The 21,734-nt window shown below is 41.1% G+C and overlaps 1 protein-coding gene across 4 annotated transcripts in view; it reads left to right on the top strand.

The window, feature by feature from the left end:
- Positions 1–2,128: 2,128 nt before the first annotated feature.
- The window catches only part of PPARG (peroxisome proliferator activated receptor gamma), a 137,745-nt gene continuing 118,139 nt past the window's right edge, over positions 2,129–21,734 (top strand). Inside the window, exon 1 of one of the 4 annotated variants that reach the window (XM_032650112.1) lies at positions 2,129–2,257. The gene's annotated coding sequence lies outside the window, so the exon portion shown is untranslated. Of the gene's footprint in view, positions 2,258–2,924; positions 3,025–3,199; positions 3,271–18,068; positions 18,161–21,734 lie in introns of those variants that run through there. The other 3 variants (XM_032650115.1, XM_032650114.1, XM_032650116.1) reach the window with 3 other exon arrangements.

Below are 21,734 nucleotides of genomic sequence, written 5' to 3'. Positions count from 1 at the left end.
GGAGGGTGGTCAAAAGGTACAAACTTCCAGTTATAAAATAATTTAGTATTAGAGATGATAGATATTCACTAAACTTATTGTGATAATCATTTCATGATGCATGTAAGTCAGATCATTTATACGGTACACCTTAAAGTTATACAGTGCTGTATGTCAATTATATCTCAATAAAACTGGAAGAAAAATAATTTAGTACTAGAGATGTAATAAACAACATGATAACTATGGTTAACACTGCTGTATGATGTATAGGAAAGGCGTTAAGGATTAAAGCCTAAGAGTTCTCATCACAAGGAGAAAAAATTTTTTTTTCTTTTTATTGTATCTATAAGAGATGATGAATGTTAACTAAACGTATTGTGGTAATCATTTCACAATTTATGTAAATCAAACCATCATGCTGTACACTTTAAACTTATACAGTGATATATATCAATTATTTCTCAATAAAAGGGGGGGAGAAAACTCTGTCAAACTAAAAATCATTGGATTGTACATTTAAAGTGTAGGGTATTTAGGGACTTCCCTGGCTGCCAATGCAGGGGACATGGGTTTGAGCCCTGGTCTGGGAAAATACCACATGCCGTGGAGCAGCTAAAGCCGTGCGCCACAACTACTGAGCCTGCGCTCTAGAGCCCGCGAGCCACAGCTACTGAGCCCACGCACCTGGAGCGCGAGCTCCGCAACGAGAAGCCACTGCGATGAGAATCTCACGCATTGCAAGGAAGAGTGGCACCTGCTCGCGGCAACTAGAGAAAGCCCACACGCAGCAATGAAGACCCAACGTGGCCAAAAATAAATAAATAAATTTATTTTTTTTTAAAAAAAGAAGAAGTGGGATGCATGCAGCACTTCTATGCTGGAGTGTAGAATGCTGAGCGGTGTCAATCTGACTACCTAAACGGCAGGCAAGGAAATGGTGTTTTTCAGTGATAAATAAAATGGTCCTCTTTGAAGTCCCTATTCAGCTGTGGCTCTTAACTTCCTATTTTATGGGACAGGTGGAAGGCATGAATCTATTGAATTAAGCTCTGAACCTTCTCCGAGGTGATAACCATCCTCATAATGTTTTACTTTAAACTGCAAACAAGGACCAGCTGCCCTAGAGGAAAAAAAACAAGCCATCCCCAACCAATTAAGACGCTAAAGGACTGGAGCAAGTAATCCTGGGCAAGTAATTGATAAGCTTCTTAAAAATCACAGTTTTTATGCACCTTTGCTCCCCAAGGACGGCCAGGCCCACAACAGGATGTTCAGTAAATGGGATTGGAAAAAGGTAAGGAAAGTCAGGCCTCAAGTCCAGAAGACTAGGGGGCTTTCTGGCTGGGCATCTATCAACCCCCTTTGGACGGGTCATGATAAAGGGAGCGGCAGGAAACGAAGCTGCCCAGAGTCCATCTGGTCCATGCACGAGGAAGCTCGACCCCAAACTGCTCCTCAAACTGCAAACTTAAGATTCCCATGCCCCGCGTCCCGCCCCAGCCCCGCAGCATGTGTCTGGGTCCCTCAGCGTAAAAAACACTGCTGAAAAAGTTTAAAAATTCTGTCAGAGGTTAATGAATACTTCAAATTTTTGCAATTAAAACTTTGTCGCTCTAAGTGAATAATGAATACCAGTGGGAAGTACAAATGCGAAAGCGGGGGGAGCAGAAAGTGTGCAGCGCCATTGCGTATGGGATAAAAACCAGGTGTTCCTAAATATGCTCTTCTTTTTTCTTTTTTTTTTTTTTTTTAAGAATGTCATCGAAAAGAACTTGAGGAAAAGAAAAAAACAAAAGAAAACACCCGCAGACCACTGCGAAGGCGAGACCCGCGGGCCTGGAGAGGGAGGGCAGCTCCGGAACTCCACACCTCGGCTCTCCCCGACGTGACCGTGGGCATCTTCCTGGGCTCCGGCCGGTCCCTCCTCAGGGAAAATGGGACCATTTCTGGGTCGCCTCCCAGCGGCGGCTGTGAGGAACAAGCAAGGCCGGGCGCAGAGTAGGGGCTCCAGGGAAGGTGGGCGCGGCGAGCAGGAGTCCTACTGTGCGCGGGGCGGCGGCGCCCCGGCCGCTCCCCTCCCCCTCGAACGCCACCCCCCCCCCCCCCGCCCCGCCGCCCGCCCCGCGCCCCCGCCCCCGCCCGCCCCCGGCCCGGCCTGGCTCAGCGGCTGCAGGCGGGGCCGACCGCACTCGGAGCCCGAGCCGGAGCCGCCGCCGCCTAGGGCGCTGGGTCGGCCACCGGGACACCAGAGCGGACCGCCAGGCCACCGCCGCAGGTCAGGGTCGGGCTGCCAGGGGCGGTCGGGGCAGCGGCGCCGGGCGAGGGCCCGTGGACGGAGGGGTTCGCCGAGGGGCGCGGGGCCCCGGAGGGACCCGCGCTGAGGCGCGCTCCGGGGAGCAGGGGCCGACGGGCTCTCGGACGGAGGGGCCCCGGGCGGACGGGTCGTGGTCCGAGGGCACCGGGGCTGACAGGTCCCGGCCGAGGGTCGCGCCCTGAGGAGACGTCCCGGCGCAGGGCTAATACACAGGCGGCGGAGGGCACGGGCTGCGCGCGGGGCGCGCGGGGGAGAGCGGCTGTCCGCACCGGCGACGCGAGCCCGTGCGCTCCGCGCGGCCGTGACGGGCCCTTCGGCGCGCGCCTTACCGGGGGTCTGAGAGAACCTGGGTCTCCGAGCCCCGGCGAAAGTGCGCAGGGTCCGAGAGCTGCTCCCGGGGTACTTAGGGGCCGGGCACGGGATCCCGTGCGCTTGCGTCCCGCGGCGACGGAGTCCGGCTCCAGCACCCCGACAGTGACCATTGCGGGGTCGTGGTGACAGTTAAGTTAGGGGCGCACTTGGGGGGTCACCCAGCCTAGGTGCCCTTAAGCACTTTGCTGGCGGTGAGCCGAGTGGAAGGGGCCGGGGATGGGGGCTGGCTTGCCGGAGGGCAGGGGATGGAGAGCGCGGCCCCCTCCCACCCCCGCAGTGGTCGGGAAGATGGCCTGCCGGCGCCTTGGTTCCTCCACGTGCCAGGCTCGACTCCTGCTCCTCGGAGCCTGACTGGGGTAGGTGGAGGTAGGGCAGCTTAACCGAAGTCTCTGGTCCCTCCGTGTAAGGGGTGGAAAGTGGGTGTGTATTTGTGGTACTTTCTGTCTCGGTATTTGGGGAGGAGCCTGAGGTAAGGAGGCAGAAACTGGGAGTAACCTATGTGCTGGTTTTATATAAGGTCACTTGTTAGGTAAAGAAGGGGCCTTTACCTCTGCTGGTGATCAGGAGGCTGCGTTTCTAAATTCTTAACTCCCATTGCTTAGGTGAGTCGGCTTCTGTAACTGCACTTTGTTGAAATGTGTTGGTGATGCGTCCCAAATTTGCAAGATGATCGTGGTGATGATACTATATCGTTACTGTTTTGTTGTGTTCTTGTCTTACCGCGAGAATTTAATTCACTTGGGTCTGAGAATAATGGTTGGGAAAATAGTGTCAATTATTTTAAGAAGCATAAAGTAAAAAAAAAAAACTAGTCTGTCATGAAGAAGCTGAAGTTTTCTTCTTTTCCTTTCAAAATTGGGGTCAAAATGTAAAATTAATTTGTATAGATCATCGTCTGAAAACAAAACCAGGCAAGATGACTGAGTTGTATGAAAAACTCGATTTTAAAGTACATTATTTTCATGTTAACTTTTTATCATTCATGAAACAAATTGTAACTGGAGTTATTGAGAGAGCAGTGACTGACACCCTTTAGAAGGAGCTGGGCAGTTCTTGGACAGATCCCAGGTATCCGGTGGCAGTCTTCTTGTTCATAGCTAAGTGATCAATCGCTGACTGAAAAACAGGACCTCCTGATGGTCTAGATGATTTAGAAAACCCTTTTGGAATAGAGACTGACGTAGACACTCATTGCAGCTTCTTTCTAAAGAAATACCTTCCACTCCTATGAACGTTCTGTAGAAAATACTCAGAGATGCTACCAGTTAGCTTTTGCAGTGATATTTCCAAAGATCTTTTTCAAGTTTGAAAACAATTTTTGTGTTGTCTGTTTTCAATGAGATTCACTCTGAAGTTAGTACGGCACCATAGTATTCTTTAATACACAAAATTGTAAAATGAATGCTGTTAGCTAAAAAGTGAGGTTGGTTACAAAAGCATCCATTTTGGTCTTAATGTGTACTTCTCATCATTCTCCTTTATTTAAATTATAATGATATGTGACGCTTCACTTGCCGATGATTATATCTTAACTTTAAAGGTCTTAGAATCAATTAGTGACCGACTGCTCAATCTTTCGCAAGTCAGTGGAAGGGGGGAAAAACCTGGTGATTTAATTTTTAAATCAGAACTTTTTCATGTTTAAACGTTTGTTTCTTGCTTTTATGATAACTGCTATGAAAACATGGCATCAGTGAAGTACAAAGTTTTGGAGAATTCCAGGCTAAGTTTTTTGGGCACTTTTTTTTCATTCTTTTAAATTTAAAAGGGTATAATTTCTTTTTTTAATTAAAACTAAAATATCCACCAGCGTCATATTCTTTATTAAACTTAGAATACCTTGAAAATAGTTTTGCAGTTGGCATTTTTAATAATTAAATACACTATTTTCTTTGAAGGGACTAGTTTCCTTACTGTTCGTTTCTTTGTATATTTTCAGAACTACATTTTAAAAACCATTAAATTGTAGTTTTAAAAAAAATCACAATATTAATTCCAAAATCCCTGTGACATTAAAGTTGTGTTGTTCCTGTGTATTAAAAATTTATACAGAGAAAAAAAAGTATGACTTTAGGATTGTGTATTAGAAATAATACATTACTGATCACAGCTAATTGCTCTTAGTAAGTTATATGACTATAAACAAATGCTTAGTTTTCTCTTCTGTAATCCTCTGAAAATGAGGATGTTTGACACTAACCCTAATTATCAAGATCATTTTGTATTCGAAAGCTGTGTGAGTGGCACAGCTGTGGAAGCATACACAGGTATTAATAATACATTTCATTTAGTTTTCAAATTGTGAAATGGTTTTTAATAACGGGAGACTTTCATGAAAACAATATTAAAATAATACTTTACAAATGTTTTATATATCCTGGTCTATTACTTTCTCTTCTTTCATAGGATTTATATATGTCCAATGGGTAGGACAGAAAATGTTGGTCATTCTAATTTGTGGGTGTTCTGCTGAATTCACTGTCACTCGAACTTAGAATCATAATAATGCCGTAAGGTGTGGCAAATATACCGGAAGAACTTTTTGGTCTCGTAGGATTCCACTAAATAAATATCAGCTGTAGAGGATTTTTTTTTAATCACTAATCGAGAAAACTTGTTATGTCACCAGTCTATAGGCGTAAACATATGCCCCCTGACACCTTCAAAATTGTTAAAGTGAATTTCTAACTTGCTTTTCTTATTTTTCCTAACAGATCTCCTCATGAGGGTAGTTGACCTCTCTTAAGGCCCTGTCCCTTTCTCTCTTAAGGCCTAAAAGCAACGACAAGGGCAGCGATTTAAAACGCTTATTACAAAGGTCCTTTGAAACCGATCTAATTTGACTCCACAAAAGTACAGTAAGATCTGTAAATAACCACCTTGCTAGCATAGATAGCCCCAGTATATCAACATTCAGTTAGCTTCATAGCCTTCTAGATACAATTTTCAAATTGAAGATTATTTGTAACCTTCCTCGGCTTTGTCGTTTACTATTTGCATTGTATCACAATACAGAGGTAGGCTTGGGGGAGTTATATGGCATATCTTTTGAAGCTTATTTAATAAAAATGTCATGTTTTAATTTTTATTTACCTACAGTACTTAAGTAGGTTCTTGACAGGAAATCAGCTCAAATAAAATAGACCGTATTTTGGGGAAAACTTTCGGAGATGTTAAGACAGCAGCTATCCCCGATAATAGTATATACTTACATTATTTTTTTATTTTAAAAAACAGGTTTATGTATTCTTCATATTTTTCTTCAACAGTCAATGCACACCTATGTTTTAATAACAAATATTTACTTCAGAATGTGAATGTTTACATTTTTAATCATTTTGTCACAGCGAGGCAAGTCACTTATCCATTCTAAATCTCCATTTCCTAATCAATGAAATGGGAAAAGTAGTGCAATTATTGTTCTGTGCTCTTTTTTTTGTATGGCTTTAAGACTTTATCAGCAAACCTGTGTATCTTAAATGATATGACCTTGGCCCTGAATTTAATTGAGCTAATACTTCTCCCACTATTTAGTTCACCCTAGTATTAATTGTGAGATTATTGTTAAGAATAAACTGAAGGTAATGCTTGCCATGTGGTGATCGATTTATAAAACGTTTCTGAAATGAGAAATTTCATCATTATTCAGCTTAAAACTGTATTTCCTATTCTCTGGTGACTTCAGACAAAAATCAGCCTAGGAATCATTTTTGTTTTGCTGATAATATCTCTGTGAGTCCTGTGTAGACACAGTGTATATCCTTTCGTGTCAGTTTCTATGTCTAATGTGTTTAGAAGGTGCAGGCTGTGCTTTGATTTGATAAAGTTCTATTCTTTACATATTTTTATGGTGCACCCTGTAAATACTTAATGTGTGTTTGTTTTTTAGTGAGGCCTATGATCCTTCAGATCAAAAGACATTTTAATATCACAGCTTAAAGACTACACAGTGGCTGTGCTTGTCATAAAACTTGGGGCTCTCTCTAAGAAACTGTAGCCAAAAAATAGACCTTTAGTGGCTTGAAAAGCGAATCTGCCTCCTAGGAACCCAACAGTTTACTAGCAGGGACTCACTGGAAAAGCATATAATTAACTGTGCATCATCCAAATAATAAATTTTAAATTCTCCTTATGGATTGTTAAATAATCCATTTTATTGTCTCCTTTGCAAGCAAGTAAGGGCCTTGGTTCCAGGCCTGAACCCCTCACCCTGTTCCCTGAGTATGCAGCTACAGAGCCCAAGTGGGGACCTAACTCAAAGGATGGGGGAGCAGAGGTCAAAGAAAGGCTTAGGCCAGTGCTTGTAGATGCATGTTCCATGTTTTCAGTGGCTTCCCCTGTGCGGGTGGGGAGTGGGGAGCAGCCCTCATTTCCACTCTCTTCACGTTCTAGTTTGGCTTTCTCACAGCCATTGCTATACCTTCAGCTAATTCCAGCGACCAGGCCATTCTCAACTTGAAAATCTTTGGAGGGACGGGCTGCAATGAGATTGTTTTCTCTACTGTGATTTCTCAGATGTAAAGGAAAGAAATGAAGTCATCAATTCATGTACCATGAATCATTTGCGATAGAGATTTAAAACCTTACAGGGAGAATTTACACTCAATCCTGTAATCGTTTAGTTCAATTTGCTTCAGTGTCTTGTTTAAGAAACATTTTTCTTCCACTTCACTGGTTTTTAGAAAATAAATTCATTGCCAGTTTTAACTGATTTTTTAAGGAGCACGTTAATTTGTGGACTCATCTAGGAGAATTGTGATGTGTGGATAAGCCTCTCTGAGACTGATTTCCTGACCTTCTGGGAAGAGTTCAGATTAGCGCAGACCTGGGGTGAGAAGTCTGCACAGTTTACCGCAGATAAGGAGAAGGTAGATAGGAGGGAGAAAAGTAGGGAAATACCCTGAGTGGGAGTGTAAGAGATCTGCGTGTGGGTTGCACAGTAACTGTACAGACACCTGGATGAAAGGGTTGGTTTCTAAGAATTTACCCTGCCCCTCGGTGACATCATAGACTTTTAGGACAGCTTTAAATTCTAAAGTTGCCACTTAGTACCGTTTCTCTCTTGGGCTGTATAAGTTGCTTCAGGAGAGGATCTGGGAAAGTGAATGCAAAGAGGATATTTTTATCCTGCGTGTTTAAGGAGTAACAACTATTCCTTTACAGTGAAGGCGATGGGGAAACATACCTATCAGACTGCCAGGGGCAACGATGAGGTGCTGGAAAGAACTCCTTAACCTTGACCCCACCCCACTGGCCTTCATTTTGCCGCCAACACCATCTGTGTCCTTTGAAAGTTTGGAGTCCACTTGCAAAATGCCAATATTTCCAGCAGGGTTAATTCTTTAAGACATCCTCAGCAAAAATTTGAAAGGTTAGCTCCTGGTTTGCTTGCTACCTGCAAACAAGGCTTTTAAGGAATAGTAAACATACTTGGAATTTGAAAGAGGGGATCAGGAGAAGGAAAAATAAAATTAAAGTGATTCATGTCCCCAGTTTTCCATAAACCAACCTTCATGAAACCAAATATGAAAATAGCCACTTGAAATAGCCGTGATAGGAAGGGATATGTTCTCCCACACATGCATTTGTTTTTCTCTTAAAAATCAACACACGAGAATTCCCTGGCGGTCCAGTGGCTAGCACTCTGTGCTCTCACTGCCAGTGGGCCCAGGTTTGATCCCTGGCTGGGGAACTAAAATCCCACAAGCTGTGTGGTGCTGGGAGGGGGGAAAAAAAAATCAACATGCATTGTAATTCTTCCTTGAACCATTTTTTTCCTTCAGAAAAACAAATTGTCATTCCTAAATGTCAGTTTATCCAAGAAATCTTATCAGATTTAAGGCCAGGAGTTAGTTGTTGGTTAATGTAATTAGATATCTGAATATTACCTCTCGCTATGTCTTTTCTCTGTGACGTTAAACAAATTATGTAATCTCTTCATGAGTTCTTCCAGACTTTTAAAGTAGCTTTCTAATAGATTGAAATGAGAGGAGTCTTTCAATCATGTCATAAACAATATGCCAGAGACATACAAATAATGCCTAATACTTTGGCAGATCCACAGATCACAAAATTTTATACCTAGTTTATTTTGCCTTTTATTTTTTTGCCAAAAATAGTTATGGGAAGCCAACATGTATGTGATAGAAATAGAAGCTTAGCAGTCACCTCAAAAGCAAGTTCATTAATTCTGTGAATCAGCTGATAGGCAGTGTTTAACAAGTATAGGCCACCCTCATGGGTATGACTAAGCATATTGCTTACTTGTCATTCACTTTTCCACGGTGTTACTGAAGTCTGAATCTAAATCAGAGAATCCCCAAGTCTTACTGTACTCAGTGTTGTTCTTTTCTGTCAGTTGATAATTACCTGGGTTTTGTAAACAATGTTTAGATTGTGTATGGACAAGTACTTATAGAAAATCTTTCTCTTTTTTATATGGTGGATGGAGTTTTGAAAGAGAACAAACACATGAATGGTACATATATAAATGAAGAAGATACTGTAACAAATTATTTGCATATGTTAGTAAAATCCAGAAGAGTGAAGAAAACACTCAGGCATTTGCCATTGTAGGATTACTACATGTTTTCCTAAAGCATTTGGAACTAATTAGAAATACCCTGGCTTTATTTAAAGGCAATATAATATATTTTTAAACTTTGTTTTCAACAAGGTCCAAGTTTGTTGACTTCTAGGACTAGAGCAGTGCAATGTCTACAAAAACATAGAGTATTAATTTCTTGAAGCAGGTACTAACTGGTTTTATTCCTTTTTGTATCTCCAGCACATAGCATGGTACTTACTAGGTACTTAATACATGATTTTAAAAGAATAAAGAAATAATCTAAAGTGTGGTCCTTGGCCCAGCAGCATCAGCATCATCTGGGAACTTGGTAGAAATGCAAATTCTCGGGCCCCACCCCAGACCTACTGAATCAGAGACTCTGGGGATGGGGCCTGGTAATCTGTCCCTTAACAAGCCCTTCAGGGGATTCTCACGTGTAGTGTTTGGAAACCTCTCACTCCAGGTGATGCCTGCATCCCATCTGAGAGCCTAGAGCCCAATGCTCTGCGCAGTTAATTTGGATTATTTTTAGTACGCCTTACTTTTGCCTATAGTTAAGTCCCTTGCCATATTATCCTATTGGTAGAATCTCTTGAGGTCATCCTGTAAAATTGCCTCCGTTGGTTTGGCATTTTATTACTTAGAGAAGCTCAGTCTTGTTTTCAATAAGCTTGTGTCCGTAGAGGCTCCCCGGCTCCCGTCTTAGTCCAAGCATCACTGGTTCCTCTTACCTTAGAATGGTTGCCACGAATCCTGAGTCTCCAAGTTCAAAGACTGGATTTTATAAAATCTCTGAGGATGATATGGCCCTAGAGGACCCACATTAAACAGACTTACAAGATATGGATTTGTAAACTTCAGTTCCAGTTTAATAACAGTAGAAAATGTGTCAGTCCTAGCGATTGTTGACAGTTTTTTTTTTTAAATCCTAAAATTCTATAATTCAGGAATTGAAGAAACTTGTACTCTTATGTGTAGCTGATGTCCCTGTCACTTAGTTCCGCCTGCTAAAAAAGCAATTGGGCAATATATTACACCGTCTGCTGCTATATACCCTCACTTCTGAGATTTTTTTGCAAAGAAATGTAGGACATAGGACAAGCCACATACACAAAGACCTTCATGCGAACATTGTTATAGGAACCAATATTTGGAAATAACTATTCAACAGCAGGGGCATGGTTAAGTAGATTATGGTGTAATCACTAGGTGGAATGTTATGTAATTATCAATGACAAATTAGAAAACTAGAGCAAACCTGAAAAATATTTTTTTAAAAGTAACATAAAGAATGTATGTGCACCACTGATTGCAACCTTATATAAACATGTATATATAAAGTCTGGAAGGGACCATACAAAAATTATGACAGTTATATTAAAATAGTGAGGTATTGGGGCTTCCCTGGTGGCGCAGTGGTTGAGAGTCCGCCTGCCGATGCAGGGGACACGGGTTCGTGCCCCGGTCCGGGAAGATCCCACATGCCGCGGAGCAGCTGGGCCCGTGAGCCATGGCCGCTGAGCCTGCGCGTCCGGAGCCTGTGCTCCGCAACGGGAGAGGCCACAGCCGTGAGAGGCCCGCGTACCGCAAAAAAAAAAAAAAAATAGTGAGGTATGGAGGGCTTTTTGTTTTTATATTTTTCTCTTTTCCAGAGTTTAGCCAGTAATATAAAATTACGTCTATAATTAAAAGCCTACATTTATTGCTTTTTTTTAGTATGTCTGTGACGCTGATCAGTAAAGATCAAGCAAAAAGTAAATTAAACATTTGAGAACCCCTCTAGCTTTTTTATTCCTTTAAAGCCATCGACGATAATGTGAGACATTACCTGAATTCATTGCTGTTATACCCAGTTTTATTTCATACATAATTTTACTTCATATATCGGGCTTCTCTGTACTCTGCTGGACTAGCCTGTATTTGGGTGGAAAAAATACCGTATCTTTGTCACAGCCTCTTAATTTTCTCAGCCATACATAAGGTTTGAATTTGTTGATTTCTTTGGGCCTGTGTACTCTTTGATCTTTAGCATACACCAACAACCAAGCTTTTTTTTTTACAGTGGTTTCCTGAGCTCTTTTATTTTCAAGCCCCCCCCTTTAAGTCTTTTTTTAAAAAATATGTATATCTATTATGGGTTTTTTTCCCCTAAAATTAAATAACCTCAGGATAGAGTTATTTGTCTTCTAACATTTGACAGAATACTGAACTTATAACCATAAATAGCTGATGGAGAAGCACATGAAGGTAAACTTCTACTACAGATGGTCATTATGAGACCTTGATGTAATTTGTGATAATAATTTTTAAAATAACAAGAGCTTTAAAATAGCAAATGAGTAGAGGTTTCCCAAAATCTTGTCAGACCTCTGAGTGAACACTGTAAAAGATATATATATGTGTGTGTATATATATATATATATATATATATATACACACACAGACACACACATACACAGCAATATATATATATGTGTGTGTGTATACAATACACATACACAGAGCAATATCCTTTGAATTAATTAATTTTTCCTTTTTTCTGTTGCATTGTTCTAGAAATCCCAAAGGGAATATTAAGTAGTTTTGCCTTTGACCCAGATTACAGGTTACATTTTTCTTGTCACTTTCTTTGGAACTTCTTTTGAGAAATTTATATCAGTCTGATGTCTTTGGAATAGTCTTTATCTAAATGAAAACAAAGTTTTAAAAGCTTTTTAGAAGCTTTATATCAGGGATACTAAGTAATATTTCTCTCTTCTTTCGCCTCCCCCCCACCCCGCCCTGCCCCTACCATTTCTGATGATTTAATTCTCAATATAGCCCAAGGCAAACCTCAGCTAACAAAACTCAGTTTATGGCTCTCAGAAGTTGTGGGTAACACAAACTTGGCGATGATACCCCCCCAGAGCAAATCTACTGAGAAGAAGCTCCTTTTTAATGAAGACTTAACTTCTTCAACAAAAATCTATTGAGCTCCTACTTTGTGCCGAGAGCTGTTTCAGAGAAGGAGGATAAAGCAATGAACAAGACAGACAAGTACATCCCTCCTGACGTTCATGACTATTGTTATCTAGATTTAACAAGGATGTTAATGGACGAGATGGTGACTAAGAGTAGGCAGTAGCCTAATCCCTGCCTTGTGACCCGGCAGCATTGCCAGGCCAGCGTGGAGCCAGGTGGCTGTCTTTCAGTTATGTGTGAAGTAGGGAAAAACCTGTGTCCTTGAATATTTTTCCTAAATCTCTTATTATTAACGTATTTTAGGTTATATGTATGTAGTATGTATCACACATAATGTATAATGTATTTACTATATTACTTTATTTCTCTCTCAGTAGTAAAATTTATTAGCAAAAGATGTAGGAATGCATCTTTTGTTAATAAGCTATTAACTATTCTTGAAAATCCAAATGATAGGGTACTTACTTTGCAGAAGGGTTATTTATTTTATAATATTCTCAAAATGGATATATTTAAATGGTTAACTATCCATGTGAATATAGTTCCTAACTTTATTTACAAAAAAAAGTTATTTACACCTAACAAAAATGTAAAACAAATTTCACTGGGACTATCCCATTAAAGTGAAAAAAAAAAAACACACAACTTTTTTCCCCTGGGAAATAAAGTTAGCTACTTACCTTTACAAGCATATTTAGAACTTTTACATAGTTGGAATATAATATTTGAGTAAAGGGAGACGCAGATCTTATTTCAAATGACCATCCTTTGGTCAATTTAAGTATTATAGCTATTTCCAACTTCTATATTCACAATCCAGTTGTCTGACTACCATTTCAGTTGTTTTCAAATTCGCAGAAAATATATTACTGACCACTTAGAAATCCTGAACAGCATGAAACTTTTGGGAAAAAATGATAAGGAAAATAGATTTTGAAGGAATTTATATGAAGTTAAAAAGAATTAATTTTTTCATATATAGACATGGAATATTAAAGTGCATCTCAATGCAGATGTAACCAAAACCTTCAGATTTTACAGATTTGACCATGGTTTATTCAGAATCCATAAACATTTATCAAATGACTGCTTGCTTTTCAGCACCAAATATCCTTATATAGGAAACAAAATCTGCCCACCTGGTGACATGGCCTTATAGATGGTGGGACAGGTGCCTTTCAGACCGGGTAGGGGAACCAGCAACTAGCACTAGGCAGGCAAATAACCACACAGTGAAAGCTGAGAAAATAATTAAGTGATGGGAACACAGCGTATTGACATCATTGTGTCTTTAGGCCATATCACGATTCCTGTGTATTTGTTTTTTTGTTTTTTAATAAAGTGCAGCCATTCTGCCCATCCCCAACAGATGGTGATGCCTTTTAAAAAAATACTTATTTTCTTTTTCTTTTTCTTTTCTTTTTTTTTTATTTTTTTTTTTTGGCTGTGTCAGATCTTAGTTACGGTCCGCAAGCTCTTCGCTAAGGCGTGCAGGATCTTTCATTGCAGCGCAGGCTCTTTGCTGCGGTGCGCAGGCTTCTCTCTAGTTGTGGCGTGCAGGTTTTCTCTCTCTAGTTGTGACGCACAGGCTCCAGGGCGCGTGGGCTCTGTAGTTTGTGGCACACGGGCTTAGTTGCCCCGCGGCATGTGGGATCTTAGTTCCCTGACCAGGGGTCAAACCCACGTCCCCTGCGTTGGAAGGCAGATTCTTTACCACTGGACCACCAGGGAGGTCCCAATTCATGTGTATTTGCCCATGCCTGCTAGAATGACCTCCAATCCTCACAAAATACAGCGCATACACACAATTATTTTGTTCTTATTATGCATGTTAAGCTTTAAACGTCAGGTTGATTTCCTTTGTCATACAACATGTGTGTGAAATATTTACCCTGGCCACCAGCTTTTGAACTCAGAAAATGCAAACTAACTTTAATCTTAGCTGAAGTAAAACATAATTAGAAGGCAGATCTACTCTGAAATGTAATTTTATGCGCTCCAGATTCTGTATCACACGTTGTATTTGCTGCCTGTTTGCTGTCAGGTCTTATAAGTTTTATGTGCAAGTTCTGTGTAAACAACATTGTGAATTCCTAGAGAGCAGGAATGAATGTTGTAATTCTTCTTATCCCACTTACATATATATGCCCTGCATACCTTCCCTAATTCACAGCCTACAGTACAGGGGACTTGGGCACATTATCAGTACTTTATAAGTACTTTAAACTTGGTTGGATATTGAGGACAACTTTGTGCTTTTTCAATGTGGGATTCTCAGTGCTACTGTTTTCTACATGTTTAGGGAATTGCCTAAATTACTCTCTAAAATGTTTATTTCCATTTTATTTAACATTTTTCGTAACACATAATGATATGAAATTAATGCCAGAAGAAATTTCCATTTTGCTCTCCTAAAGCGGGCAAAATGGGATATGAAAGGGAAAAAAATGTTAATTATAGCCTTCAGCCTTCTAGGTTGGATCTTTTACTTGTTCTGGTCAGAAGAACAGGTTTTAAATGGCCTAAGGGCCAGAGTGTTTTATTTTCTTGCTTGGAGGCTTCCAGTGGCAACTGTAACAAATTCTGTTTAGTACTACAGCTGGAGAAAAGTTCATAAGGATGTGTGATACAGATGTTACTTAGACTTATTACTCATGCACAGAATAAAACCAGTTCCCTTTCAAACTTTTTGGCAATTGTTAGATAAAACACTACCTAGTTTTAACCTATTCATTTGTTTTTAATATATAAAATAACTATACGCTTAGCGATTTCATGTATGAATCACAAGTATTATTACTGTAATTGTTTCACAGTTAATCTCCTTTTACAAGATAGATACACGTTTATGAGCCACTTCAAATCAAAAATACCAGACAAAGGAACTGATGTACATATAAAAGCAAAGCAAATAGATGAACCTTTTTTTATGTGGCCTTGTGACATCTCTGCATGCCCACTTTTCTCAGTAGACCTTCATCTGTGCTTGTAGAACAAAGGTAGGAGTTCTTAGCAAGAGATCAACGTAGGGAATTTGCACCCTCTCCACCCTTGGGCACCCTGCCATCATCTTCCTGCAGCCACACCTGTTCATCTCCTACCAGAGCAAAGAGGTGACCCGTACCCATACGTACAACACTGAGAAGCACAATGGCAGGGAGGAGAGCATGATAGAAGGAAGGATAAGAACTGACATGGGTTTGAAGCTCTCTCTAACTGATGGTCAAGACTTCACTTTCCTTAACTTGCTCCTCATTCATAAACATCCGGACACAGTGAGTTACACACAGTTTCACTAGGTTCTGGGCACAAAGGGAGACAGCACAGCTCCTAGAACTAGGAGTTTATAATCTACATGAATCAAAAAGGGTTAACCAAAAATTCAAAGCACTGTGTGATTAAAGACTAAACTAAAGAAGGCAGAAAACAAGCACTACGAAAATTCAGAAAATGGCGAGATCAGTGTGGAGTGGAGGGTAAATCCAGGGAAAGCCTGTAGAGGATATAGCGGTTGGACTAGACGTCAAAAGCTGAGGGATTGACAGGGTAACCTTAAGAAAAATGGCTTTAAAAATATACAGGGAGGGCTTCCCTGGTGGCGCAGTGGTTGAGAGTCCGCCTGCTGATGCAGGGGACACGGGTTCGTGCCCAGGTCTGGGAAGATCTCACATGCCGCGGAGCGGCTGGGCCCGTGAGCCACGGCCGCTGGGCCTGCGTGTCTGGAGCCTGTGCTCCGCAACGGAGAGGCCACGACAGTGAGAGGCCCGCGTACTACAAAAAATATATATATATATATTTATATACATACAGGGAAAGAAACAGAAAGGAATCCAAGTACGATTCTGTTAATATGAAATACCCAGACTAGGCAGATCCGTAGAGATAGAAAGCAATTGGTGGTTGCCAGGGTGTGGGGGGCAGGGGGCAGGGGGAGTGACTGCTTGATGGGTACAGGATTTCCTTTTGAGGTGAAGAAATGTTTTTGAACTTGATAGAGTTGACGGTTGCACAGCTTTAAGAATGTACTAAATATCATTGAATCACACACTTTAAAGTAGTTAATTTTAAGAATGTGAATTTTACCTAAAGGCAAAAAAAGTTCAGGGCTTGTGATGGCCTAAGAGGAGGGGGAAAGAATTTCCAGTGTAAGAAAACGGAGCCTGGACTAGTGAATAAGCGTGTGTTGGGGGGGTCATTTTGCAGAGATCGTCCCATTGGAAGTGGGTAGTATGCCAGTGTGAGGAGTGAGAAACGTGATTAGAGATGTAGATTTTAGGTCAGATGAGAATGGGTCTGGAATGTAGGCAAAGGAGTGTGGGTTTTATCTTGTAAGGAGTGTTGAGATTCCAGGTCTTGAGGAGAAGAGTGAGATGATTTAATCAGAAGATTAATTTGGCAGTAGTGTGCAAGGCAAGCAGCTAGGAGGCTATCGCGAAATCTGGACATAACATGAAGAGGGCCTGTCGGAACAGAGAGAGAGAAAGTGAGAGGGATGTCGCGAAGCAGTGAGTGGCCTCTGAGGACAGTTTAGACACTGATGTGCTCCACACACACTCCTAGTTACTGACTTGGCACGAGGTAAGTGCAGATCTGAGGATAAGCATTTATCAATGTTTATATTAGAAAACAAACTTACACTTACCAAAGGGGAAAGGGGGGCATAAATTAGGACTTTGGGATTACTAGATACAAACTACTGTATATAAAATAGATAACCAACGAGGATCGACTGTATAGCACAGGGAACTATATTCAGTATCTTGTAATAACCTATAATGGAAAAGGATCTGAAAAAGAATATATTTATGTATAACTGAATCACTTTTCAGGTGTACACACCTGAAACTAACACAGCACTGTAAATCAACTATACTTCAATTAAAAAAAAAAGAAATGAAAAACATCATTAATGGAAAAAAAGTTTATATTCTCATGACATTTAGGCACACGGTTTTACATTTTATAAAAGTATCCACAACAACAACTGGGCTTCCCATCTGCCTGCTGGTGCAGGGGACACATGTTCGTGTGCCGGGAAGATCCCACGTGCCGCAGAGCAGCTAGGCCCATGAGCCATGGCCACTGGGCCTGCGCGTCCGGAGCCTGTGCTCCACAACGGGAGAGGCCACAACAGTGAGTGGCCCGTGAACTGCAAAAAAAAAAAAAAAAGTATCCACAACAGATTGAAAAAAACAAATGCCTTCATGCCAGTAGAGCTCCACTCCCCTAAAGGACAAATGGACTGGACTTACTGACTGGGTCCTATAAGGGCAGTCATCAGCCGTTTACTCATTTTTATGGCTCATTTTTATGGTACTTTACTCTGTGCCGTGTGTCGTGCTGGCTCCGGACAAGAGCAGTGACAAGGCAGACTGGTCCCTTCCCTTATGGAGCTCCTGGGTCATAGGGTCAACGTCATAGGGTCATAGGGTCGACGGCCTTGTCGAAGGATTGCTAGAAATTAAAGGGAGGCATACATGAGCTCAGTGTAAAGAAAAAAAGAGACATGTACCACAGTGTTCATTCCAGCACTATTTACAATAGCCAGGGCATGGAAGCAGCCTAAGTGTCTATCGACAGGTGAATGGATAAGGAGAGAATTCTAATGACTACAGTTGTCCAGCGGTGGGGACGGCTGCCTTGTGAGGCAGTGCGTGCTTTTGTCACTAGAGATTCATGCAGAATCTGAACGGCCATCTGTTAAGAAGTCTTGTTTGATAGAAGAAATTAATTAGGGAGCTTATAAAGTCCCTTCCAACTTTAAGCTGATTTCCTGTTCTACAACATTAACTTAGAGAACATATTTCTTTCTCTTTTTTTAAATGAAAGTGTAGTTGATTTACAGTATTGTGTGTTTCAGGTGTACAGAGCAGTGATTCAGCATTTTTGCAGATTACATTCCTATTTCTTTCTTAATTGACCATATTGGAACACCAAGGTGTACTACCATTTTCATCATACGGGTAACTACATTTCCCTAAATTTGAATGCAAATTTGATTTTTAAACATATCTGTGCAGTTAGTTCCACAGTTCTTTTTTAAGAAAGTACTGTTCCCTAATGCCTTCTCAGCGTTCATTTATTTCCAATTGTCATATTTGGAGTAAGTTCCTCTTCCATATGATGTTTTTCACAAGCAACGTGAATTTCTGCAGAAGTGAGTTACGTAAATCACAGGCTGCTGATGTGATTCTAAATCATTTGTTCAATGTAACGCCAAGGTTGAACAAGACCAGGCATGGCTACCCATTTGGGGAATGTCTTTGGGATTCCATTTTGATGTGGGTGAAAGTTCAAATAACTTTTATTATTCAACTTATTTCACTTAGTTATTACAGGCTTCAACATTTTAGCAGCTAAAATCATCACAGATTAATTGTACTTGGGAAGATCCAGAGAACCAGACTCCTATAGGAGTGATAGCCTTACCATATTTGGGGGGAAATGCTGGAATGCTTTTAACTTCAGTAAGGGACATGATTTTCATAAGGATTGGTTTAGTGCCAATGGTATCTGGTGGAGAAAAACGTTAGCTGCAGAAGAAAAAATTCATTTCACCTCAAGCCTAGTAGACAGTTTTGTTAAAATAGCTCATTTTCGTTGTGTATTATTGAAACAGCTGATATTTTTCATTATAATCTATGTAACATTTCAAACTGTTCCTAGAACAGTGCCTGGCATATAGTAGGTACTCAATAAATATATATTTTTAAATTAATTAATTTAATTTTTGGCTGCATTGGGTCTTCGTTGCTGCATGCGGGCTTTCTCTAGTTGCAGTGAGTGGGGGCTACTCTTCATTGTGGTGTGCGGGCTTCTCACTGCGGTGGCTTCTCGTTGTGGAGCACAGGCTCTAGGAGCGCAGGCTTCAGTAGTTGTGGCACGTGGGCTCAGTAGTTGTGGCTCGCGGGCTCTAGAGCACAGGCTCAGTAGTTGCGGTGCACAGGCTTAGTTGCTCCACTGCATGTGGGATCTTCCCGGACCAGGGCTCGAACCCGTATCCTCTGCGTTGGCAGGCGGATTCTTAACCACTGCGCCACCAGGGAACTCCCAATAAATATTTATTGAATATTGTTCATCGAACGTGGGGTGACGGTGGACAAAGCATTTCACATGGGAAACTATTAGCACAGGCACAGAAGTAGGGAAAATGTGAGTTTAGAGAAAAACTGTTTGCTGAAGGCAACATCCTTATGTAATTACCGATGTGAACACTTTTTGGCTCAATAATTATGGTGGCTTCTTAATTTCTGCACAGTATTTAAAACACGAGTGATGACTTTCTGATGCTTGTATCCACAGTGAGCCGCTGAGCTAAAACAGGAAACGTCATTTCCTCTGACTCTGGTTTCGGAGCCTCTCCTCTCCCGTCTTCTTCCTCCTTGCTGCCTCCTGCCTCCCTCTGCCCCTCAATTCTTGCTCTAGCTCTGTTTTTATTCCCTCTTGTTCCCACCTTTTTTTCCCCCTTTTTCATTCTTGGTGTTTCCCATATTCTGTCTCTTTGTTTTCCTTCCTTTTCTGCCTCTGTTTCTCTCCCTCCGATTGTCCTCTTCCTTTTCCAGTTTCCCAATTCCTAATATCTCTTTTTTTGGTTTGGTCTCTAACTATAGTATGGAAATGAAATGTATTTTAATCTACGAATCAAATAAGGAAGTAGGGATTTTTTTCTTTATTGAGGTATAATTGACGTAAAATTGTAAAGTATTTAAAATATACATTGTGGTGGCTTGAAATACATATGCAATGTGAAAGGCTTCCCTCCATTTGCTAATTAAGATCCATCACCTTGCAAATCTCTCTCTCTGTCTCCCTCTTTTTTTTTGGTGAGAACATTTAAGTTCTGCTCCCTTAGCAAATTTTGATTATACAATACAGTGTTATCAACTATAGTCACCATGTTGTACATTAGCGATTTTTTCCTCTGAATGTAACATGAGCAAAATGCTTATGTTGCTATTTCAGAGACAAAATAAAATTGATTATCACTTATAACTGGATTTCAACTGATTTTTTAAAAAATTAGTGAATCACTAATCCTCAGATTTGGAGAAGGGGATCAATAGACCTTAATTCATAAACTTTAGTAAAGCACAGTAGCTTGTTGAAATAATTCCTAATTGTCTTTAACAACCTTAGGTCCTCTTTTTTTCCACATGGTAGATATATCAGATATAGCATATGGATCCTTTAACACCATCTAATATGTTTTATTACATCTTTATTTACACAGTTACACAAGAGCTGGAATATTAGTCTGTTTTGTTCATTATCCCCAGTGCTTAGAACACTGCTAACAAATATCAGAAGCTCAACAAATAATTGTTGACTTTTTTAAAAAATAAATTTATTTTATTTATTTATTTATTTATTTTTGTGGTACGCGGTCCTCTCACCGCCGTGGCCTCTCCCGCTGCAGAGCACAGGCTCTGGACGCGCAGGCTCAGCGGCCATGGCTCACGGGCCCAGCCGCTCCGCGGCATGTGGGATCTTCCCGGACCAGGGCACAAACCCGCGTCCCCCGCACCGGCAGGCAGACCCTCAACCACTGCGCCACCAGGGATTTATTTATTTTTGGCTTCGTTGGATCTTTGTTGCTGTACACAGGCTTTCTCTAATTGCGGCGAGCAGGGGCTACTTCGTTGCAGTGAGCGGGCTTCTTACTGAGGTGGCTTCTCTCATTGCGGAGCACGGGCTCTAGGCGTGTGGACTTCAGTAGCTGTGGCACGTGGGCTTAGTAGTTGTGGCTCACGGGCTCTAGAGCGCAGGCTTAGTAGTTGTGGTGCACGGGTTTAGTTGCTCCGCGGCATGTGGGATCTTTCTGGACCAGGGCTCGAACCCGTGTTCCCTGCATTGGCAGGCGGATTCTTAACCCCTTCACCACCAGGGAAGCCCCATAATTGTTTCTTTTTAATTTCAAATCTACCGTTTCATTCGACTTCCTAATCCTAAATAGGTATCATGACTTTTTGGAGTAATATTACTCATTAGGATAACTTAGTTTATGATTGATTTATAAATGTAACCATAGGATTTCATGCTTAGAGAATGCTTTATTCCAGTTCAGTTTACACTTCCATCTACTCCACAGTTTAAATCCTCAGCTAAGCTGTCATTTACCCATCCTTCTAAAGGACTCTTTCTTAATTAAGCACCAAAAAAGTAGCCTAGCAATTGATAGTCATAGTTAATATTTACTGAGCACTTATTCTGTATCAGGCTCTATTTTAAGCACATTATGTACATTATCTCATTTTATTCTTCCAACAAACTGTAAAAGGTATACACTATTATCTCTGTTTTACAGATGAAGAAACAAACACAGAGAGGTAAAAATAACCTGCCAGGTGATAAAACTAAGATTTGAACTCAAGCAGCCTGAATCCAGCCACCCTGAAAACTAAGATTTGAACTCAAGCAGCCTGAATCCAGCCACCATGTCTTGCACACTTTAGCAAGAGTCTGATTTTCCAGTATGTAACTTGCCAGAGAATGAGATAACTGTACCCCATACTACCGGCACCATTCCACTCTACCCCA

This window comes from Phocoena sinus, chromosome 11 (genome assembly GCF_008692025.1).
Source record: "Phocoena sinus isolate mPhoSin1 chromosome 11, mPhoSin1.pri, whole genome shotgun sequence".
Taxonomy (NCBI): Eukaryota; Metazoa; Chordata; class Mammalia; order Artiodactyla; family Phocoenidae; genus Phocoena; species Phocoena sinus.
The sequence above is the reverse complement of the archived record's forward strand: the minus strand, read 5'-3'. Positions and strand labels throughout refer to the sequence as shown.